This window comes from Coccinella septempunctata, chromosome 1, assembly GCF_907165205.1.
Source record: "Coccinella septempunctata chromosome 1, icCocSept1.1, whole genome shotgun sequence".
In the NCBI taxonomy this organism is placed as follows: Eukaryota; Metazoa; Arthropoda; class Insecta; order Coleoptera; family Coccinellidae; genus Coccinella; species Coccinella septempunctata.
In genome coordinates, this window is record NC_058189.1 from 31,953,221 (window position 1) to 31,977,730 (window position 24,510).

Consider the following 24,510-nt stretch of genomic DNA (forward strand, 5'->3'; position numbering starts at 1 on the left):
GCGAGAACTGTACGCAAGTACATGGGGAATGCAGAGGAACACCGTCTGCGCCGACAGGAAGTGCCGGTGGAGCAGGAATCCAACCTACAGCAGGGAGGCGAGGAGCGACCCGGACCCGACCACCACCACGAGCTCGAAAACCTGGAAAGGGCTCCAACAGAGCTTAATCCTTTTGATATCTGAGATATCTGGGATAAATGAATTTTCCTCTGGAGAGGAGTGTGAAAGCCGCAAGGCTAAAGTCATAATAATAATAAACTTATTACAATTACCATCCGGATGCTGTGTTGGAAAATGAACATCACAAGCTCTACTGGGATCGCACGGTTCTGACAGATCGGAAAATAACCCACAATAGACCAGACCTCATATTGCTCAATAAGTATGAGGACAGAGCACTATTCATCGATGTGGCGATTCCAAATAATAACAATCTTCTAGATAGGCACACTGAAAAAATCTCAGAATACAGAGATCTCGAGGAACAAACCAGAAGACAGTGGAAGCTGAAAGATATCAAGACCATCCCTATTGTCATTTCATTTACAGGCCTGATACCGAAGAAACTATTAGAGAACTTGAGGAAACTTCAGTTGGACGAAAATATCTATAGAGTCATGCAGAAGGCCGTACTGCTCGGAACGGCGAGAACTTTACGCAAGTACATGGGGAATGCAGAGGAACACCGTCTGCTCCGACAGGAAGTGCGGGCGGAGCAGGAATCCAACCTACAACAGGGAGCCGAGGAGTGACCCGGACCCGACCACCACCACGAGCCCGAAAACCTGGAAAGGTTCTTTTTTGTTCTTTTTTGCAAAAGTATTGGTTTGAGAGAAATGGCTACATTAGAAACTATCGTTTCCATTTCGTAGAAAATTTTTCGGTAAACTCAATTATTGAATGGTAGGGAAAATATACTTTTGTTCACAGAAAAAAATTTCTATGTATTATAATATCTTATATTTCATATCCTTGTGAAGTCATACTCGGGTTTTTCACAGGACAATTGACTATCCACCTTCCTATTGTCCTGTGGAATACTGTATATTTAACTTCTGTATGTGAACTGATTTAAAAAAACTCAGGCTCGATTTGAAGAGCATTGATCTTCTAAACAGAAGGAAACAAATCATTAAATGTTATATCGAAAACCCATTGGCGTTATGTAACAAAACCTCAATACAAAAAGATTCGATAGTATTTTGCATATTTCAATTCTAAAAATTGAAACAAAAACTTGGACGCGTGCTTTCGTCTGTTCCCATCCGACCATTCAAAAGACATCACCCTTCCGCGTGTCCATCGAATACAATTTTAGCCGTTACGTTTTGCGTAATGTGCACATTAGCCGGCTAAAGATGAAGTTCCCTGAAGAAGATGAATATTTTATCGAACTTTAGCCGATCCTCGAATATGAACCTAAGTCTAGCGGGCTAATCTCAAGTGAAGCACCATCTGCAGGTGGATCGCGTGAACTAAGCGCGTATATATTGTGATAAAAATCTACCCTTTCTCGGCCATTCCGAGTCATTCCCTTGACAAAAGAAGAAGTGCCATAGTGCTCCTAGTGCTATAAAAGAGAAAGCGGAAGAGAAAGTCGAGGTGAAAGTGCCCACTACCAAAGCTACGGAATATTTGATTCCGACTGTGAAGTGTGTGTAGGTTCTTTATTTGTTATCGGAATTTTAATTCGTTGAAATTTTCAAAGTTGGTGATCATCCTCAGTGTCCAGAATTTGTTTTTCGTTGGTACTGCAGAAAACATCAGGTGAGCTTATTTTTCGTATCTTTTTTCTGATTTGTCTCATAGCGTAGAAAACTTTCGGCTTTATACTATAGTTTTATATTAGACTATTTCAGTGAAGATTTCTGAATATTTTATTATTATCAAATTGTTTGATATTTTGAGATTTTTGAGTATAAAACCATGTCGGAAACCTCAGATAATGAGGGTTCATACATGAAAGCGACCGATGCTGAAGAACTCAGCGAGGGCGAACACGAGGAGCTTGTAAAGCTCAGAGAAGAAAATGGGCAGTTGAAAGCTCAAATAGTCAAACTGACTGAAACTGTGTCACAGTTCGTCGGTGAGATGCGCCTCTTGAGGGAGGAAATGACCCGCAATAATATGCCGAAATCTCCAACTTACGCCGCAATTACAAAGCCGGTAGCGGGTTCCAAAATAATTCCCTTAATGGAATTGTTTCACAATCCGAAACAAGGAAAAATGATTCAACGCAGGTTGCGAAGGCCCCAAACGCTCCCAACTAATCGCGCGCAAAAAGAAAGCTCCTCTTCTGATGAGGAAGGCAAAGAAGGCAACGGAAGTGCCTAAAAGAGATGAAATCCCCCCCATCACGATGATGGGCACCTCAGATTGGGTAGAGATATCTAAAGCTCTCTACACAAAAAGGATAAATTACAACCGCGCAACTGTAGTTGAAGACGGTATAAAAATCATCGCGTCAACCGTAGATGATTTTAGAAAAATCACAAAATCCTTCGAGCAGCAGGGTGAAGAATTTTTTACCCATCAAATGGGGGAGGAGAAGAAGATATATTCAAGGGAATATCAGACGCTGAGGTGTCCAGAATGACATCGAACAAGATGAAGAAGCCCATACCACTCTACCTGGTTAAAACCCAGAAAAAGGAAATCTTCGAAGTGAAACGACTCTACAACCTCTGTATTGTGGTTGAACACAAAAAGAGGCCTGAAAGTCCAAGCCAGTGCTTTAGGTGCTAAAGGAACGGACATGCACAGAACAAATGCTCCTTCCCGTGGAGATGCGTGAAGTGCTCAAGAAGTCATAGCAGCAATGACTGCACACTCACCAGAAAAGGTGAAGAGAGAAATACCACATGCGTCTTATGTGGAGAAGAGGGCCATCCAGCTAGCTACAAAGGATGTAGCGAGTTCAATTTGGTGACCAGAAAGAAGAATTCCTGAAAATCAGCTGAACAGAAGAAGAGGGTAACAAAAACAACAAATTCTGAACAAAAAATTCAGGAACTAGCGAAGACCCAACCTACAGAGCAGGAAAAGAGGAGGGAGACCGTTCAGAAAAAAAAAGGACAGAAGAAGCTTACAATGAAACAGGCTGTGAACAGTCAACAGGAGAAGAAAAAGATATCTGAATCAGCCGATGATTTAGATATCTTCACGGAAAAAATTTTCATGAATTATGAAACATATAGATGTGACAGAATTACAAACACCGGAGGAGGAGTAGCAATATTGGTGAGAACAGATCTGAAACACTACTTTAAAAGTAGATCCGACGAAACACAAGGAAAAACAGAAAAAGTGACGATTGTTGCCGAATTAAATCGGCAAAGAGTCGAAATAACCTCGGCGTATAAAACACCACAAAACAATTTATTGAAAAAAGAGATAAACAACATGTTGGAGGGATCAAGCCCGAAAATCTTCATCGGAGATTTCAACTGTAAATCCCCATAACAGAGAATAGAAATGGCAAAAAAATCAAGGATTTCGCCGAAAAACAAAATGCCATAGTGATTGGACCAGAGCTACCGACATATTTTGCTTTAGGTATAGGAATACCAGATGTAATAGATATCGCGATATTGAAACGACATAAATTACTTTGGATATTGAAAATTATAACTCATGAATTCTCGATTGAAACTTTGGAAGATGGAAATTCAAACCACAATCCCGTGGAATTGACAATTGGAGAAGAACCAAGAGAAAAACTGCTGGAAATAAGAGAATATACCAATTGGGCTGAATACAGCCATTTAATACAATCGGAAATAACAGAAATTCCAACAATAAGCACTCCAGAGGATCTAGAATGTGCGGTTGATAAACTGGAAGAGATTATATTGAAAGCTTAGGAAAAAAGCACGAGAAGATTGAAGAGACCAGCACCAAGTCATCCGCATGGCGATACGCCTAAAGAAGTTGAAGATCTTATACAAGAAAATCTAAGACTGAGAAGAATATATAGGGTGAACAAAAATGATCTAAATAGAAGGAACCTCAACCGACATAGCCAAGTTCTAAGAAATGCCCTGAAAGATCTAAGAACAAGCAGATGGAACAAAAGGGTTCAAGAACTGAATACAATCGATCATTCTGCATGGAGAATGCAAAAAAGCCTACGAGGAGAAAAGACTAAAATTCCACCCCTACACGGAGAAAGGGGAATGGCTTATACCAATACTGATAAGGCAGATGCAGTGGCAGACTCGATCGAACAAGAATCGAGAATAAATTACAGGATAGACGACGATAATGAAGATTTGGAAGAACTGGTTGAAGAAAATGATGAAGAAATGGATGAATTACCAGCGACTGCTGAAATAGAGAGGCCAACATCGCCAAATGAAATCAGGGAAATAATCAGAAGTTTGAAGAAGAAGAAAGCTCCCGGAAGCGATGAAATAACGAATGTTATGTTGAAGAAATTATCTAGAAAAGGTATAGCCGGTCTAACAAATATCGCGAATGGAATGATGAGGACAGAACACTACCCAGAAAATGGAAAACAGCAGAAGTCATAGTATTCAATTAACCATACAAAGAGAAGAAGTTTCCACAAAACTACAGACCGATAAGTCTACTGTCGGCGTTAGGAAAAGTAGTAGAAAGAATTATCGCCACGAGGCTAAATGAGGAAACCGAAAATCTGAAACTAACTCCACCAGAACAGTTCGGATTCAGAAGAGAGCATTCAAGTGGGAGGATAATGCTCCTCAACAAGAGATATAGAGGCTGGAGTACCCCAAGGATCAGTACTTGGGCCACTTCTGTACAACATATACATCCACGATATTCCGAAAAATCCAAGAACCATGCTAACGTTATATGCTGACGACACAGGCATAGCAACTCGACACCGCAACCCAGAAGTAATAGAACGAGTTCTACAAGAGACGATTGACGAAACAAATGACTGGTGCATAAAGTGGAAAATCAATGGACAAAAAAGCCAAGCAATATTACTACAGAAGAGAAGACTGCGACCCACAACGAAACTGGATGTTGACGGCGAAGAAATCGACTGGAAAAATGAAGCCAAATATTTAGGAATAACGCTTGACAAAGGACTTACTTGGAAAAGTCATATCAAACAAGCAATCGACAAAACGAAAGCAGCGACGGATAGACTCTATCCTCTGATAGGAGGAAGAAGCCACATGTCGAAAGAGACAAAATTGAAGATAATCAAAGCCGTTGCTAGGCTTCAACTGACTTATGGATCAGTTGCCTGGGGTTTCGCGGCAAAGAGCCATTTCAAAAGAATTCAGGCCACTGAAAACAAGCTGCTTCGATGTGCAATAGATGCACCTTGGTTTGTCAGGAATAGACAGATTTATAAGGACCTGAAATGGGAAACCATAACGGAATTCATGAACAGAAAAGCAGAGAAAGTATTCGAAACAGCGAAAAGCCATCCGAATCAAGAACTCAGGAGACTAGTGGACTACGACCCAGAAGAGGACAAAAGGTGAAAGCGAATTTACCGAAGGAGACCAAAAGATCAATTAAAAAGAGATTAAAATAACAACAGATACTTATTGGAAAATTCAATAAAGTGTTTATCCAATAGAGGATAAACACATAAATCCCAGCACGATTGTGTGCGAGAAGAAAACCGACCAAGTGATGAACGGTTTATAGGCAAATGCCCGGAACCAAAATTCAAGAAGCAGTTGAGGGTTTTTAGTGGGTCCCGAGCTCAGGAGAGCGAGAAACCCCACACTGTTTCCCCTCAAGAGAGGGTGGTTCGTCTGTCTTGCAGATTTTCCCCCTGCTACACCAAAATAAAAGACTCTCTCGGCCCAGTCGAAAATTTTTCTACGGACTGACTGGGGCCATACGTAGACATATATCCTGAAATGTTAAGGTTTCAGTGATTTCGTATTATAAATCGAGTGACTGTCAAATCCTTGATCGGACAATCAAAGTTTTATGAAACCCGCTGATAGACTTTCAATTGATTATCGAATTCAGTTTATTAAGGGTATAGTACCTAGCTACTTTGATATGGGGTTTTTCAACTCTTAATTCTTCGCCAAGGTTTCGAATATTTATTTAATTCTTTATCGGGGCTTCTGGAATACAAACATATGTTAATATTTAACATTCAGTTATCTAACTCTTACTCACTGAATTGAGTTTTCGTGTAAAAAATTCTATTAGTCTATGATAAATTAACGAGGTTAGAAATGTTTGCTTTCATCAGAGAACGAAGCATCATATTACTTCTGTGTGAGGCTTGGAACATAAATATCTATATTCGAAGGTATAAAGTATTCATTCTGTGACAAGATAATTTCCATAGACTAAAAACGCTATTTCTATTTTTGATTTTAAATTATGTCTATTCGGAAGAACCCAAAAAATCCCTCGAATATAGGTACAACGTTGACACAAATATTCTGGTATTAATTCATCCGAAAGAATCATAGACATGAAGAAATGAACTGTGCCTTCCCTTTTTATCTATGCATGAAATACGGTCAAAAAAAGTGACAGAGAAAAACTGAACATCGGGCATGCAGTTGTCTTTTTCTAGAATTTTGATTGGTCCGCACTCACCTCTATGTGAACACAAAAGAGACAGGTAATGGTCCGACGATCGTTTCCCTCTTTCTATAAAATAGCCAATTTCATGCTGGCATTGCTCAGTCCTTGTCTGTATGTCTATGGACATAATAAACACTTGGTGCATATGCAAAACAATTTGTGATATTACTTAATTCGGTTTTAGTGAACAAGTTGGTGCACGCGGTTATTGAGTATTTTATTTTTAAAAAAGATGTGCAACAGCAAATCTGGAATCATAATTTGAAACAAAAACACTTCAGTATTCACACAGTACTTGATTGTGCGAAGAATAGTTTGGAATATAACTGGGAACTGACATCAATTTTAAAAATGTTAAAATCAATGGGTTATGAAAACAAGTAGGTGAAAGAAAGCATGTCGTTAGGTCTGAAGGTAAACGTTTTACAGTTCTACACACAGGAAGTAATTTCAGATTTTCAGAGGGGTGTAGCTCAGGTTTTAATCAAGCAAATAAGGACACAGACTGTCACAGTGCAAATATCCGTGAAATACTTAAATATTGGGTTATTAATCAACTGATTTCAGCTTTAGCTAAGATTTCTGGGAAATATGTAATTAGATAGCCACCCACATTTTTCAGTGAGGAAAGTGAAATGTAGGACTGGTTCATCAAAAACATAAAAACAAAATTAATTTGGGTCAAAATTCAAATAGAAAACCACTTTGGCGTTTAGTACTAGCTCTTCAAACAAGGAGATAACAATATTTAGTTGATGACCGTTTGAAAAAGCATGGGCGCTATGTTCATAGAAAACCCCATACCATTTTCAGCATAAGCCTTTTGAAATTGCCTGGCATTTTCTAAGAACTACAACCGGGACATACATTCCCTTCCCTATTCGAAGGAAAAAGTTTTGAATTTATGGACAGTAAATTTTTTTAAATGTACAAAGAAATGTTAAAAAAATTTTGGTTTCATTATGATCTCTCAATAGCAGAAGTACCTCCATTGATTATTTCATTGGAAAATAACATTTAGAACTTTCTGATGATGAGTCTGATTCAATCGATGACCTAATGGATGTGCAATAATATGCACAGAAAAATTTGTGTACGTTCATTCTCCAAAAAAGCCATAGAAATAATGAAGAGGCTAAATAGTCTCCTCTAAAGGACAATTCAGAGGGAATGTAATTTTTACACTATATGCCTTATACATTCAAGAATGTTTGATATTTCTAATCAAACACAAAAACAAAGATTTATTTGATTAACATCTTGATCTCGAAAAGAATAAATGTACAACAACAGTGTCATTCAATTTGCACCAAAACAATCTTCAAACTACTCAGAGGCAAACAGAGTACAGATGCTTGAAAATTTTCAACAAACTACCTGAGCATATTCAGAAAAAAGATATACTTAAACTTTCTAAGAAGAAAATTTTTAATTGATAATGGAACCACATAGTATGGAAGACTATGGGTGAAAAAACGCGTCTTATTAACACTAGTTCACTTCTCTTCTCGTTCAACTTGAATTGTTTGGAGATAAAGATCATTATTCATTTATATAAGGGATGGTTTTCTGTCAGAGTTCATGAATGGCCCGGATAAGTTGGGCTTAATGTGGCTAGATTATTACGGTTCAACTAGTTATTATACTAATAATGACTACATCTAAATATGTATATGAACAACATGTCGTCAGCTCGATCGGACGTGCATCTCAGTTGTTGACATTAACGTTTATTAAATTCTTTGTTTCCATCCTGTGAATTATGAGAACTGCTTTTATAGGACTATAAAAGTGCTCAGAAGATAAATACATAAGGGTGAAAAGTTGCATTTGCATTTTTAACCGAATTGTAAATATTAAACTTCAGTATGCCGATTACACGAGATCAACAAACGGAGATTACGACCATGACGGAGGACGTGGTGAAGCGAATTTGTCTTGATGACGTGTTTATAGCCAAAATTACTGAAAAGTTCTCTTCTAGTTTTCTTGAGATAATAGATAATAAACTCAGTCGGTTCAAAAAAAAACTTGATGAAGTGAAAAACAGTGTTTACTTATTGGACCGTAAATATGATGAAAGGATAATCGGCTTTACTAACCAGATTGTCGGATTGCAGAAAAAAATGGAAGATAACGAGAAGGAATCCCCAAATATTACGCATGTGGTTTCAGAGGTGAATGACATAAGGCGAAGGCAACATTTTGATATTTACCATTTCGGAGGATTGTACGGATGAAGCAGTTTATTCGCTCAGCATTTGTAAAGAAATTATACCCGATTTGGACGCTGGAAAGATGAATGCTGTTTGGGTGGGACGTCGGCAGCCGGATAAGACACGTCCTGTGAAAATACGTTTCATAAATAGTTCTCAATTGTCCATTATGCTGAAAAATAAGAAAAAACTAGCTTTCTCAAATGAGTTCAAAAACTTGAGAATAAGACCTGATCTGACCGCTCGTCAGAGAGAATATAAGAGGCAAGTTTGGAAGGATTTCAATGCCCGGCGTATGAACGGTGAAGCAGACATTTATATCATTTATTTGAATGGCATCCCAACAATACGTAAAAAAAAACTGACAAAACGTCCAATAAGCAAGACTTAAATCTCAACAATGTTACTATATATCAATTATCAGAACTGCAGGGGACATAATTCAAAAATACATTCATTTTATAAAAACATTTTAACCTTCGAGCAAGGAATTATTGCAGTTACTGAAACTTGGTTGAGAGATGGTGTATCAAATTCGGAGCTTTTTCCAGAGAATTATTCAGTGTATCGTCATGACAGATCCTATGTTATGCGAGGGGGTGGAGTTCTGCTTACGGTGACTTTTATACATCTCAGCTATGTAAGTTGAAGTGTTCAGTTCAGTGCGAGACGTCGAAGCGAGTAGACATGTTGAGTAATTTTTCGAGAACCCGACAGAGGAATTCGATTGAATAATGATTATTCGGGAGAGTTTTGTTGTGTTGTTTTGTCTGGATCAAAAAGATCGTTGGTTGTGCAAATCACATCAGGTGAGACTTTTTCTATATAATAATTGGAGATTTTCGTGTTTTTCTCTCTCATTGATATTTACCACCTTTGTAAAAAACTAAAAACGTTTAGCCATGTCGGAGACCTCAGAAAATGAGGGTTCCTACATTGAAGCTTCCGAAGAAGTCGATGACTTCAGCGAGAATGAGTCTGAAGGACAGACTACTTTACGAGAGGATAACGAGCAAATGATAACTCAAAACGCGAAACTGAATGAAACAGTTCGCCAAATGATAAACGAACTCCGCCTAGCGAAAGAAGAAATAAGTAAGCTTTCAGCGCCGAAACCCCCTACATTTGCCGAAATTGCGAGTTCGGCAGCGAAAAATTATGTCACTTCTGACATTAAGAGGAATCAAGCAACGCTGATTGCTAAACCTCAAAACGCGTCCAATCTAAACGCGCGCGTAAAGAACGCTCCTTGTCAGACGAGGAAAATACCAAAAAAGCACCTGGAGTGCATAGAAAAGACAAAATTCCACCCATCACGATGATGGGCACCTCAGATTGGGTAGAGATTTCTAAAGCACTCTACACAAGGAATTTCAATTATAGCCTCGTAACCGTAGTTAAAGAAGGTATTAGAATCATCGTGTCAACCTTAGATGATTATAGAAAAATTATAAAATTTTTCGAACAGCAAGGTAAATGCAAATTTTTTACGTACTAAATGGAGAAAGAGAAGAAGATATATGCCGTCCTCAGGCATTCACCAATCGACGCTGATCTTGCGTTGATTATGAACGACTTCATAGTCCAGGGAATATCAGACGCTGAGGTGTCCAGAATGACATCGAACAAGACGAAGAAGCCCATACCTCTCTACCTGGTTGAAACCCAGAAAAAGGAAATCTTCGAAGTGAAGCCACTCTACAATCTCTGTATTGTGGTTGAACACAAAAAGAAGCCTGATAGTCCAAGCCAGTGCTTTAGGTGCCAAAGGTACGGATTTTCACAGAATAAATGCTTCTTCCGGTGGAGATGCGAAAAGTGCTCAGGAAGCCAGAGCAGCAATGACTGCACACTCACCAGAAAAGGTGAAGAGAGAAATACCACATGCGTCTTATGTGGAGAAGAAGGCCATCCAGCTAGCTACAAAGGATGTAGCGAGTTCAAGCTGATGACCAGAAGGAGGAATTCCCAAAAATCAGCTGAACAGAAAAAGCCGGTAACAAAAACAAGAACTTCTTTCAAAAACAAGAACTACTGTTCAAAGAATTCAGGAAGTAGCGAAGGCCAAACCTACAGAACAGGAGAAGAAGAAGGAGACTCCAACAGCGGTTCAGAAAAAAGTAGAACAGAAAAAGCCTCCAATGAAAGAGGCTGTAAACAGTCAACAGGAGAAGAAAAAGATATCTGAATCAGCCGATGATTCAGATGCGGAAAAATTTTTCAACAAATTAATGTTAAAAATTGAGAAGGAAATGGAGGAAAATCTCCAAGCATTATTCAGTGAACTGAATTAATGGACCTTACGGATATTAGAAAGAAATCCGTCAAGATAATCTCGTAGAACATTAACGGGATCGACAATCGGAAAGCCGAGATAGAAGAAATAATATCAGAGGGACAACCTGATATTATAGCCCTACAGAAAACAAAAATAAACCCGAACAGACTACTGAATTTCATGAATTATGAAACATATAGATGTAACAGAATCACACGCCGGAGGAGGAGTAGCAATATTGGTGAGAACAGATTTGAAACACTACTTCAAAAGTAGATCCGACGGAACACAAGGAGAAACAGAAACAGTGACGTTTGTTGTCGAATTAAATTGTCAAAGAGTCGAAATTACCTCGGCATACAAGCCACCACAAAATAATTTATTGGAAGAAGAGAAAAACAACATGTTGGAAGGAACGAACCCGAAAATCTACATCGGAGATTTCTATTGTAAATCCCCATTATGGAACAGCAGAACAGAGAATAGAAATGGCAAAAAACTCAAGTATTTCGCCGAAAAACGAAATGCCATAGTGATTAGACCAGAGTTACTGACATATCTTGCTTTTGGTTTAGGAATACCAGATGATCACACCTGGTATTCCTATTTCAGATATTAAGATATCGCGATATTCTCGATTGAAACTTTGGAAGATGGAATCTCGAACCACAATCCCGTGGAATTGACAATTGGAGAAGAACCAAGAAAAAAATTGATGGAAATAAGAGAATATACCAATTGGGATAAATACATCCATTTAATACAGTCGGAAATAACAGAAATTCCAACAATAAGCACTCCAGAGGATCTGGAATGTGCGGTTGATAAACTGGAAGAGACTATATTGAAGGCTTACGAAAAAAGCACGAAAAGAGTGAAGAGACCAGCACCAAGTCATCCGCATGGCGATACGCTTAAAGAAGTAAAAGATCTCATACGAGAAAATCGAAGACTCAGAAGAATATATCGGATGAATAAAAATGATCTGAATAGAAGGAACCTCAACCACCATAGCCAAGTTCTGAAAAATGCCCTGAAAGATCTAAGAACAAGCAGATGGAACAAAAGGGTTCAAGAACTGAATACAATTGATCATTCTGCATTGAAAATGCAAAAAAGTCTACGAGGAGAAAAGACTAAAATTCCACCCCAACACGGAGAAAGGGGAATGGCGTATACCAATACTGATAAGGCAGATGCATTGGCGGACTCGATCGAACGAGAATCGAGAATAAATTACAGGATAGACGACGATAATGAAGATTTGGAAGAACTGGTTGAAGATAATGATGAAGAAATGGATGAATTACCAGCGGATGCTGAAATAGACAAACCAACATCGCCAAATGAAATCAGGGAAATAATTAGAAGTTCGAAGAAGTAGAAAGCTCCCGGAAGCGATAAAATAACGAATGTTATGTTGAAAAAATTACCTAGAAAAGGTATAGCCGCTCTAACAAACATCGCGAATGTTCGCTACCCAGAGAAATGGAAAACAGCGGAAGTCATAGTGTTCGATAAACCATTCAAAGAGAAGAAGTTCCCACAAAACTACAGACAGTCTACTGTCGGCGTTAGGAAAAGTAGTAGAAAGAATTATAATACCACCAGAACAGTTCGGATTCAGAAGCAGGCCCGGACTGGGACCACTTGGGGCCCTCAGCTGAGATCTATTAAGGGGCCCTATATCGGGGGGTCCGGGGCTCTACCCGGAAAATTTTTGAAAACGAATTAGGTGCTTGAAAACAATGAAAATGCATTTTTACGCTAGGTATTTATGCGCATATTATGATTTTCGACTTTTATTGACTTTATATTTTATTAAAATTAGAAATTCACTTTTTTTTTAAGATACCATTAGAAAACACATTCTGTAGAACTGTCAATAATTACAAAGGTGTTAAAAATGAAAGTGGAGTATTGAATTGATATGTGGCCGATACATCCATAATTGAACTTGAAACAGATTATATGATTTTCTCAAAAAAGGGTTGTCAAATTCAAGGTAAACTGAAATATATGGTATCGAACGAGAAGATATTTAAACAAGCGTTTTACTCTATTCTAAAAATCTACAGGGGGCAGTGACAGTTTCCAGAACATTCTGAGCAATTTCATTTCAGAGTTGGTTAAAATTGTACTAGAGGGGTAATGGTTCAGATCAATTACAAAATAGGTACCAATCGGATGATCGGTCATTAAATAATATAGCAAAGGAAACTTTCTATCAATGCATAATGATATCAAAAACTATCATCTTTCCCTAGATTTCAACGAGTTGTTTTTTTATTCCTTTCGCATACAATTTTTCAAATTTTTTTTTTTTGACAGGATTTTTGGTTTGCTTGTTTGTTTCATATTAGCAACTAAGCAGACGAAAAAATCCTGAAATTGCTCTGAATGTTCTGATGTTCTGGAAACTACCCCCGCCCTTTTTATCTTCAGAGTAGAGAGTTAAATACAGGTAATACAGGTAATAGAACTCCTCAAAATAAGTCATGGTACCAAAAATCATTTATATAAAATATTCACCAGGGCTTAAGGTATGATTTCGGTATGCTTTGGATGCAATGCTACAGTGCTACAGTATGTGACTACAGCTTGGTAATTGCATATGGGTAGTAACATTCTGCAGCCACTGCATGCATCCGACGCTCTACCGAAACCATACCTTTATGCGTAGGCTTGTGCTGGCAAAAGGTCAGTATACTGGAAACCGTCAGAGTCAGCGTAAGATCTTTGTGAATTTTCGGAGTGTCGCAAAGTAGTTGAAAAATGCCTCACGTTTACTCAAACAATGAACTTGTTGACATGATTTTAATTTATGGTGAATCCAAACAGAGTGCCAGTGCGGCGTGCAGTAGAGAGGATTTCGGTTAAGAAATCACCCAACTCCTCGGATGTTCATAAACTTGGTGCAAATATGTAGGGATACTGGAAGTTTGCATTAATCCCGGGGAGCAAATGTTGGCAGGCCTGTAACATCGCAAATGGCAAAAATCGAGGAGCAGATTCTGGACATAGTTGAGGAACAACCGACAACAAGTACTAGATCCATAGCCAGGGTCGTCGGAGTGAGCCACAGTAGAGTTTGAAAGACACCAAGACAAGAGCAACTGTACCCCTATATACCATTTCCAGAAAGTTCAAGCACTCCAACCAGAAGATCATACTAGAAGAAAAGAATTCTACCTGTGGCTTTTAAATATCTAACAATATTCATTCTGTTTACTGACGAAGCCACTTTCACCAGAAATGGAGTAAACAATTTCTACAATTCCCATGTATGGTCTACAGAAAACCCTCACGCTATCAGAAGAACAGATTTTCAGCAAAGGTTTTCCTTGAATGTCTGAATCGGACTCTTGCGTGGAATGCTTATTTGGCTAGTTTTTACACCACCACGAATGTCAGGTGAAGACATTCTCCATTTTCTCCAGAACAATTTGCCAGGATTACTAGAAAATGTTCCTCTCAATTTTCGACAGAGAATGTGGTTGTTACTTGATGGAGCACCACCCCACTTTCGAAGAAACGTTCGAAATTGTTTAAATAATGGGTTCCCGAATAGGTGGATAGAACGTGACGGATCCATTTCTTCCCCCAAATCTCCACCCCTGTGATTTCTTCCTTTGGGGTCATTTGCAAACATTAGTGTACAGTGACGGTGAAGTGGATAATGCGGACGAACTGAAAAGAAAACGCATTTAAAATGATTGTGAAAGCCTCACCGTAAAAACAACCTGTATTTGTCTATAAATCTCCTCGTTCGGTACCAAATTTTTCAGTTAACCCTCAACAACCTGAAGATCTTATTGTGATCACAAAACACGTGTCGTGGTTTACCACTCATTTTATGTGAAAATCATATATATAATCTGTTTCTAGTTGCAGTATTGTAGTGACACCAAATGTATGAATGAATTAGGTGAAAATAATTTTTGTAATAAAAATAATGAAAAACGGATTTTAGTGATCAGAAAAATAATACTAAAATTAAAAACAAATCTGTGTGTTTAACAGTTTACAATGCTGTGATACTGGAATAGAAGGGGCTTAACTAAGATGCTCCAACATTTTACTCCCTTTGGCCTGAAGTAACCGCTTCTTTGTGAGCAACTCACTTGTTGAAGCTACTTCATTTATTATCTTTATCTACGTTAGTGGGGGCCCCTCGGGCCGGGGGCCCTCCGCAATCGCGGACCTGCGGACCTGGCCAGTCCGGGCCTGTTCAGAAGTGAGCATTCAACAGAGCAACAATTATTAAGGCTCGCAGAATACATTAGAGAGGGATTCCAAAATAAACAAGCTACAGGTCCTGTTGTACTGGACGTCGCCAATGCATTCGACAGAGTATGGCATGAAGTATTAATATATAAGATGAAATGTGCAGGATATTCGATCAAAATATTCAACTATTTCAAAAATAGAACATTTTACGTGAAAGTGGAAGGAGAATGCTCCACAACAAGAGATATAGAGGCCTGAGTACCCCAAGGGTCAGTACTTGGGCAACTTCTGTACAACATATACATTCACGATATTCCGAAGAATTCAAGGACCATGCTAACGTTATATGCTGACGACAGAGGCATAGCAACTCGACACCGCAACCCAGAATTAATAGAACGAGTTCTAAAAAAACGATTGAAGAAACAAATGACTGGTGCATAAAGTGGAAAATCAAGCTGAATGGACAAAAGAGCCAAGCAATATTAATAAAGGAGAGAAAACTGCGACCCATAACGAATCTAGAAGTTGACGGCGAAGAAATCGACTAGAAAAATGAAGCCAAATATTTACGAATAATGCTTGACAAAGGACTTACTTAGAAAAGCCAAATCAAACAAGCAATCGACAAAATGAAAGCAGCGATGAATAGACTATACCCTCTGATAGGAAGAAGAAGCCAAATGTCGAAAGAGACCAAATTGAAGATAATCAAAGTTGCTAGGCCTCAGCTGACTAATGGATCAGTTGCCTGGGGTTTCACGGCAAAGAGCCACATCAAAAGAATTCAGGCAACTGAAAACAAGCTGCTACGATGAGCAATAGATGCACCTTGGTTTGTCAGGAATAGACAGATTTATAGGGACCTGAAATGGCAAATCATAACGGAATTCATGAACAGAAAAGCAGAGAAATTTTTCGAAACAGCGAAAAACTATCCGAATCAAGAACTCAGGAGACTAGTGGACTACGACATGAAAGAAGACAAAAGGAGAATGCGAATTTACCGAAGGAGACCAAGAGATCAATTAAGAAGGGTTCAAAATAAGAACAAAATCTCATTGTAAAATCCATTGAAGTGTTATCTAATAGAGGATAAACACATAGATCCCAGGACGATAGTTTGCCAGAAGAAAAGCGACTAAGAGATTAACGGTTTATAGGCAAATGCCTGGAACAAATATTCAAGAAGCAGTTAAGGGTTTTTAGTGGGTCTCGAGCTCAGGAGAGTGAGAAACCCCACACGTGTTCCCCCTCAGGAGAGGGTGGTTCGTCTGACTTGCAGATTTTCCCCCTGCTACACCAAAAAAAAAAGTTGGAGTGTTCAGTGGAATCTGTAGATATGGTATGTGTGAGGATTTCTATTCCAGCAAAAGTGATATTTTAATTAATATTTTTGTATATTCCCCCGGAAACAAATATTGCTGTTTATGATGAAATTTTCGGAATTCCGGAGGATTTCAAATATTCTGAATCTGTTGTCATTTTGGGTGATTTCCATATTTCTGATTTGCAATGTTATTATGAGACTAATGAGTCATCAGACTTGCTTCTTAGGTATCAATCGTTTATTAACTTCTTCAACTTTGTTCAAAATAATTTTTTTACAAATTGTAATAATAGATTACTTGATTTAGTTTTTATTTCTGAGAATCTAAAATGTGAAGTTTTGAACCACCCTGATCCGATGGTACCAATAGATTCACACCATCCATGTCTTACCGTAAACTTATCTTTGCAATATATGTAGACAGAAGAAAATCGTATCAGACAATTTAATTTTCGTAAACTTGATGACCGGAAATTTACTACACTTATGGGTGGTACCGATTGGAATTTTTTTATGGTTCTCTCGGATTCTGATGACGTTTGTGAGGGATTCAGTGATAAAGTCTAGGAAATACTTTCTCAGTGTTGCCTTCTTGTCAATAGTAACACCCATAAGTACCCCAGTTGGTATAAAAGAGATCTCATTAAGAATATTAAGCTAAAACATCACTACCATAAAATGTATAAGAGAATTAATGTCATTTTTATTATGAACGTTTCAGCAATATGCGACGAGTTGTGAGAAATGGAATAGAGACTTCATACTCTGATATCATCAAAAAATTCGATAATTTGATCGAAAATCCTCGTGACTTTTGATCCCTTTTGAATTCCAAGCATAATAAAACTCGTATACCCGGTGAGATGTATGATGGCAGCGAAAAGTTTTCATCCCCACAGTCCATTGTTGATGCTTTTGCGAATCAATTTCAGAGTGTTTATTATGATTCAGAATGTAATACGGTATCATGTGATGATTTGGATGATTCATTCAGCCCTACTGATTCTTTTCAAGTCAAAGTTATTTCAGAAGACCAAGTATTAAGGGCGGCAAAGAAGCTAAAGAGTAAAATGATAATCTTGAATTTTGAAGATAATTTGATCTTGAAGACTAATAAATTCCCTAAAATTTGTCACGTATTCTTCCAGTGTTTAAGTCAGGAAAACCCGCTGATATTGAAAACTAAAGACCTATAGCCCTCATCTCAGCTTTTTCCAAGTTATTTGAGATTAAACTTTTCGACTTGATTTATTCACATGTTTCTAATAAATTGTCTGAATATCAACATGGTTTCATGCGCTCAAGGAGTACAGTAACAAACCTTTGTACCTTTACACAGTATGTGTCGGATTGTTTAGATATCGAAGACAGATCGATGTAATTTACACTGACTTTAGTAAAGCTTTCGACAGGATATCACATAAATTGCTTTTGAAGAAATTGGGTCGTTTTGGTATTTCACCAAATATTGTAATGTTGTTGAAATCTTTTCTGAATGATAGACACTTGCCTTGAAAGGCGTCAAGTCATTTTATTTTATTGCGCGCTCGGGGATACCTCAGGGTTCTTATCTGGGGCCCCTTTTTCTTATATTTATTGATGATCTGTGCAATGTAACACCGAAGAATTCAATTATAATGTAGACAACAATGCGTTGAGGAGGGTAAATGAATGTAATGATTTAGGAGTATTGTTCGATAGCAAGCTTTCTTTCGACCTGCATATCAGTAGGATTATCTGTGAAGCCAATAGAACTCTGGGTTTCGTTTCGCGCAATTGCAAGGAATTTAAGAATATATTAGCTATTCAGTCAGTATATTTCAGTTAAGTACGTACCCAACTTGATTACTGTGCTTTAGTATGGAATTCTATTCACGAGAAATATAATATAGGGATCAATACATTATTATTCCTCTTGAAATAGGAAATATATGAAGGAATTGTTCCAATAATGTGAGTTAGTCATGAATTATCATAGGAGGTCCCAGAGAAGTCGAAATATTCAAGTGCAACTGTAGACCGGTTTCGAGATCGTTTTCCCTCGTCAGTACAGTATAGCACTGGCTGTAATCGGGTTCGAATTTCGGAACTGTTGCGCCCTAGTATCGAATCCTCTGCGCAGTTCTAGAACCATTCCTCCGATGCGCCCACTTAGGCGCTTGAACTGTGCTGTACACTGTACTTCTTTTTGAATTTTTTCTCTTGCCTAGAACTCCCTTCAACTATTTTGACTTCCATTTATGCAAGATGATTTTTGTGGAAAAATTCAACATTCTTTTAATTATCCATCAATTTCTTTGAGAGATACCCATTTCCTACCACTGCGTCAGATGCATTTTAATTTTGGGTATATTTTTTCGAATTCAACAACTAATGTAACGTCTTCAACCTTTAAGCGAAGAAGAAAATCAACATTAACTCTTCTCAAATCTACACATTATATATCAACAATTAAATTTTCTTCCATAGCTGAAATAAATATATTTTAAAACTGATCTCTTTTCTTTCCATGCAAATAACCAGACCTTCAATTAGTTTGTATAAACATCAATTATTTTCATCATAACTTTTTGAATTCATTTATTTCTTGAAGTTAACCCTCTAATACCCAACTCCGCCTTGAGACTTGTTGCATATAAGTGGATACAAAATTATTCCCTGTGAGCAGTTTAGTTCAACTGTACATATCCGCTTCAGTATAGGTTAATTTTGTGAGAACTGGTGTTAATGTAAATCATTTAACTATTTGCGAAAAAAAGATGCAGATTATACATGAGCTAACTTGAAACTATACGGAAATAATTTTAAAAAAGAAAAAAAACTTGGGTATTAGAGGGTTAATTCACATTTCGATGAATTTTATCGAATTATTATTTATTATACGTATTTACTGAACCTCTCCCGTAGAATGGAAAGCATGGCGCTGAGTTAAAACCAAGAATTGCTTTGACAGGCGTCATAACCTCACTTTTTAAACTATACAGTGGGGAATGTGTCAAATTTCAGAGTACTCTCATAAAAGTGAATAGAGTAGAGAAATAAATTGTGATTCTGCTATAGATATTCCACCTGACAAATATTTTGGGCAGTAATTCATCTGAATAATAATTACTCGTAATTACTTATTTTATGATCTATGTTGTCTTTATGATCTATCTCCTTTTTTTGATCTATCTTTCTATTTCATTCCATTTCCGTTTCCAATAAAAAAATCCAGAAATTTCTCCAGTCGCTGGAGGAAAAATTGTAGACTTGAAACCGTAATAAAAATTGGTGAAAGAAACGTGTGCGGTTTAAAACATTATATTATGTTTCGTAGACGAAAACTCTGAATAAATAAAGGATTATGTGTAAAATTCGGAATTTTCACGACAATAATAATGATTTTTCCTCAGCGAGATTCCGAAACTGAAAATCTTACCTTGGAAAGTTTCGGGAATCGTAGAGTTGTCTATGCGAAGAATGAGAAAGCCAGTACAAGAAGTATGAAGCGAAAGGCGTTCCGAACACACCACGGGTTGCGAGCGCACAACTAACTGCGGAAGATGGAAAGCTGGGAAACTCAGATAAACGAATTTTCACGATCTCGGACGTATGGCAGACACTCGGCGGCGCGACGACGCTTCAATCGCGCAATGCTGACAGGACTTGACGGAGGTTTGAAAACGAATTATATTGGACGAAACACCCCTCCCCTTGATTGATCTATATGAGAGGAGTTGAAGGTTTTTGATTATTCGATAAGCTGAGTTCAAATGGCCGAACAAAAAATCAGGCTAGGTCATAGATGTAAACAAATGTTTCAGAAAGGGAGGACGGACTTACACCGTGCACATTAACGGAGTCCCTTGTAAAATTTCAATTTCTCTTCACAATCTTCATTATACGAGTATTATGATTTATAGGTTATTGAAATGAATCACAAGAATTCTCGGAAATAACGGACTTTATGTGAAAGTGTATTTCACTGTTTTACCCCTCCTCGTGAGGAAATACTTAGAATATTGTTTGAGGCACAGTTATTTTTTGTTACAGTCCAGAATTCGATTTACTCATTCGAAATTTTCAGACAAAAAACTTCAAATTCAGTGATTCGTGTAAATCAACAACATAGTTTCTTACCAAAGTGTATAGATGTCGACACTTTTTATTCAAATATTATCAGAATAAAAGTGGATTGCCAATATTTGGCAAATTTCCATGACGTCATATTTGGTACTGAAAACTAGTTGACACTAATCACTAGTGTTTTCCGTCGGGATCATTGTCCAGTGGTGGGAAGAAAGAAGATGGTGGTGTATTAATAGCCCTGACGATGGCAAATAAGCTAGTTAAATTCAGATCGTAACACTTGTTAATATTCATATCAGCGGGTGATGTGCATCTGAATTGATTCTTATTATTGTATTCATTGCCTCACTGTTTAGACGTGATCCTTTTTCATGTTATTACCGATGGCATCATTTCTGCTGTGATCTGAGCGTGTTCCCAAACCTCTCAGTTCATTACACGCATGTTGTTCGCAAAGCGAATAAGCGCGGCGTACTGAAGGAAATATGGAAGGATGAAGGATGAAGGAAATATGGGACATAGTAGCTGTATTCGGGTTCGGCTTTCGGACAGTCCGAGAATTGTTCTAGAACTGCGCGGAAGATTCAATACTAGGGAGCAACACTTTTGCGCAGTTCTAGACAATTCTCAGACTGTCAGAAAGCCGAACCCGAATACAGCCATCGTCTTCGTCTGGGTTTCTATCTGGAGGGGATTGAATCGGACATCGTTTCATACTGGGTGGCGCTCTGTGTAACTGTATAGTACTCAGTAGTCACTGTGTTACTGAATTTGACGAGGTCAAATGAGACCGAAACCATGGTAAGTATCTGCTTTTCTTCGAAGGAGCGTACTCCATTTGGGGCCCTGACGATGGCAAATTGGCTAGTTCAATTCAGATCGTAAAACTTGTTGATATTCATATCAGCGGATGGTATGCATCTGAATTAATTCTTATTTTTGTATTCATTGCTGTTTAGGCGTGATGCTCTTTCCTGTATCAATTAATAGCTGTTCGAAATTGTTTTCCTGTTCACTTGCCGAGGATTCAGTGTGATGCTGATGATGTTTGGGTAATAATAACTGTAGGTAAACCGATGATATTTCTTTGTTGTGTCCCTTCAGCTGACATGATGATTGATGTTTTTGCCCCCGATTTACTGAGTACGAGACAGCATTTTGAGAGAGGAATGTTATTGATATTTGAAGACTTCAATTTGTCCTCTATTACATGGGGGCTGAGTGTTGATGGTTCCTATCTTGAGCCTATGAATGTAAAAGCGAAATATCTCAATATTGTTGGCACTTTTTCCCTATGTGAACTTTTGCGGTTCAAAGACATTCTGAATTCTAGTGCTGAATCTTTTGAATTTGTCCTATCCAATGTCTGTAAAATTGAAAACCTAGAACGTTGTGTTGGCCCCTTGGTACATGAGGATAAATATCATACAGCTTTAAAATTTATATTCGATGTTTTCATCCCGCATCATGTAGTTAGCCCTGCAAACGATTCTTTCAAATTTAAAATAAAGAATGTAGATGGGTCGAATATGCCACCTTGTCAATCAGAATTGATGCAGCAGTTCTTAGGAGCGAGCTTCATTACAAATATTTGGCGAAATGCTCACCGTCAAATTCCAACACAGCTATACTTACTATGGCTGTAAATTGGTTCACGTGAAATATGTGTTTGTTCGGTTCGAAGACAATCAATTACCAGAACTTGTACAGGATGTTATTATTCAACCTTTACAAGAAAATACAGCTATGAAAATATCTTCATTTGAATGAAACAATCACAAAATTTAGTTTTTTTAAACGAATTCATTTATTCTATGCCGATTCTACTAGCGAATCGTAAACTTTCAGAAGAAAATAAATGTTACACTTCTAAGGCGTGTCTTCAAATACTTTACATGTGCTTCCCATCTTATATATTGATCCAGATGAATACCTAAATGCCTAAAAAGTTTCAGAAAATGCAGAATCCTCCCAGATTGAATTTCAATCGATATCTGAAAAACCTAAATACCTTGTGCTAGTTACCCTATATATTCCCGAACATGAGCAACTCGAGTCTTCACAGTCCGATTCATTCATTCATTCATTTCTGTTACCGACAATGAATCTACAAAAAGACAAAAAAAAGGTGCGAACAGACTTATAATTTCTTAGGGCGAGTTGAGACTGTGTGCCCTCCTGTGAATGAAGAGACCCAACCGTTACCTACAGTTCCTTCCACACTCCGGGCAACCAAACATATCTGGCCGCCGCTGTATCTTCCTCGAGTCTCCATTATATCCGTGTACCAAAGACCTCCACTGTGACCTGTCTAACGATAGTTGTTTCCAGTTATCTTCGGTATATGTACTGAAAGTGTAGAAAAATTAGATTATTTGTTCCTCATCGAAGAAAACGTCACGAAATTAGATTTAACAAATATTAAGACTAAGCAGGATTTCCGCTGGCCAGGCATTCACAACACTCATACCCTGTTCGTCATCTCGATACACCCCATCTCATATATTCCCCAGAAAAAACAACATCTTATCATCGGCAGAAGATAAAATTTCGCCGTTTGGTATCTTCAGCAATTGCAATTGATTCACGTATATGAGAAATAAAAACGGTCGCAAGACAGTTCCCTGCGGTATATCCATAATCGATGTATCTTTTTCCACTCAGTTTCCTATCCAATGAAACCCTCTGTACAGTGCATCCCATTTTGGGTGAGACTGCCAGGTTTCTCGCTTGTTATTTAAGAAAGAGCCTTGCGGTTTTTACGTTCCTGTCCTACTTTTTTGTGAAACTCAAGTTGTCCTAATCAGATTTTGCATAACTGTTTCCGTTTATGAGATACAGGGCGATTTTGGAAATTGATACTCTTCCGACCCTTCCTTTATCTCCTAAGTTATAAGAAATAATGCCGAGCTAAAAACTTCGTCTGATACAGAATTCTGCGTAGAATCCAGGCCGCACTCGGTTTTTTTTTTCGAGGTATGATTATGAAGATACGACACAAACTTATATTTTTTTCAATGGAACACCCTTTATTTTATTACTTCGTTGAATTTGTTATTTTTTTTCCCTTCAAAATGATGTATAATTTTATATAGGTAGTATGTTCAGAAATGCTAAAAAACATTAAAACATCACATAATGATGATATTTGTTAGTGAGCCATGGAGTTCCCATATAAAAGATGAATCATTTGGATAATTTTCATTTGTGATTTTTACTTATAGGATAGTAGGCGAACAAAGATAATACACTGATCACTAACACGAAAAACAAAACGTAGGTATCTAACTAGATAAAATCATAATACAAATTAGATACAGAAGAAATACACAATAAAATATTTATCATTGATACAAATTCTCACCATTGCATAATATCTTACTAATTAAACTGTTCAAATTTCTGTCCATTTTCCCTAATACATAATTGATGAACCTTTTCAATACAGCTGAGTGCATTTAATATATCATTTTGAAGGAAAAAAAAAACGAATTCAACGAAGTAATAAAATGCGGGGTGTTCCATTGAAATTTTTTTTTGGTGTAGCAGGGGGAAAATCTGCAAATCAGACGAACCACCCTCTCCTGAAAGGGAAAAAGTGTGGGATTTCTCACTCTCCTGAGCTCGAGACCCACTAAAAACCCTTAACTGCTTCTTGAATTTTGTTTCCGGGCCTATAAACCGTTCATCTCTTAGTCGGTTTTCTTCTCGCACACTATCGTGCTGTGATTTATGTGTTTATCCTCTATTGGATTAACACAACATTTTCAATAACTTTCTGTTGTTATTTTAATCTCTTTTTTATTGATCTCTTGGTCTCCTTC

General features: G+C 37.7%; 1 protein-coding gene across 2 annotated transcripts in view; it reads right to left on the reverse strand.

The window, feature by feature from the left end:
• The window catches only part of LOC123322616 (GTP-binding protein Di-Ras2), a 413,354-nt gene extending 393,064 nt beyond the window's left edge, over nucleotides 1-20,290 (reverse strand). Inside the window, exon 1 of one of the 2 annotated variants that reach the window (XM_044910573.1) lies at nucleotides 20,037-20,290. The gene's annotated coding sequence lies outside the window, so the exon portion shown is untranslated. The remainder of the gene's footprint in view (nucleotides 1-20,036) is intronic. The other variant, XM_044910572.1, reaches the window with a different exon arrangement.
• Nucleotides 20,291-24,510: the final 4,220 nt, after the last annotated feature.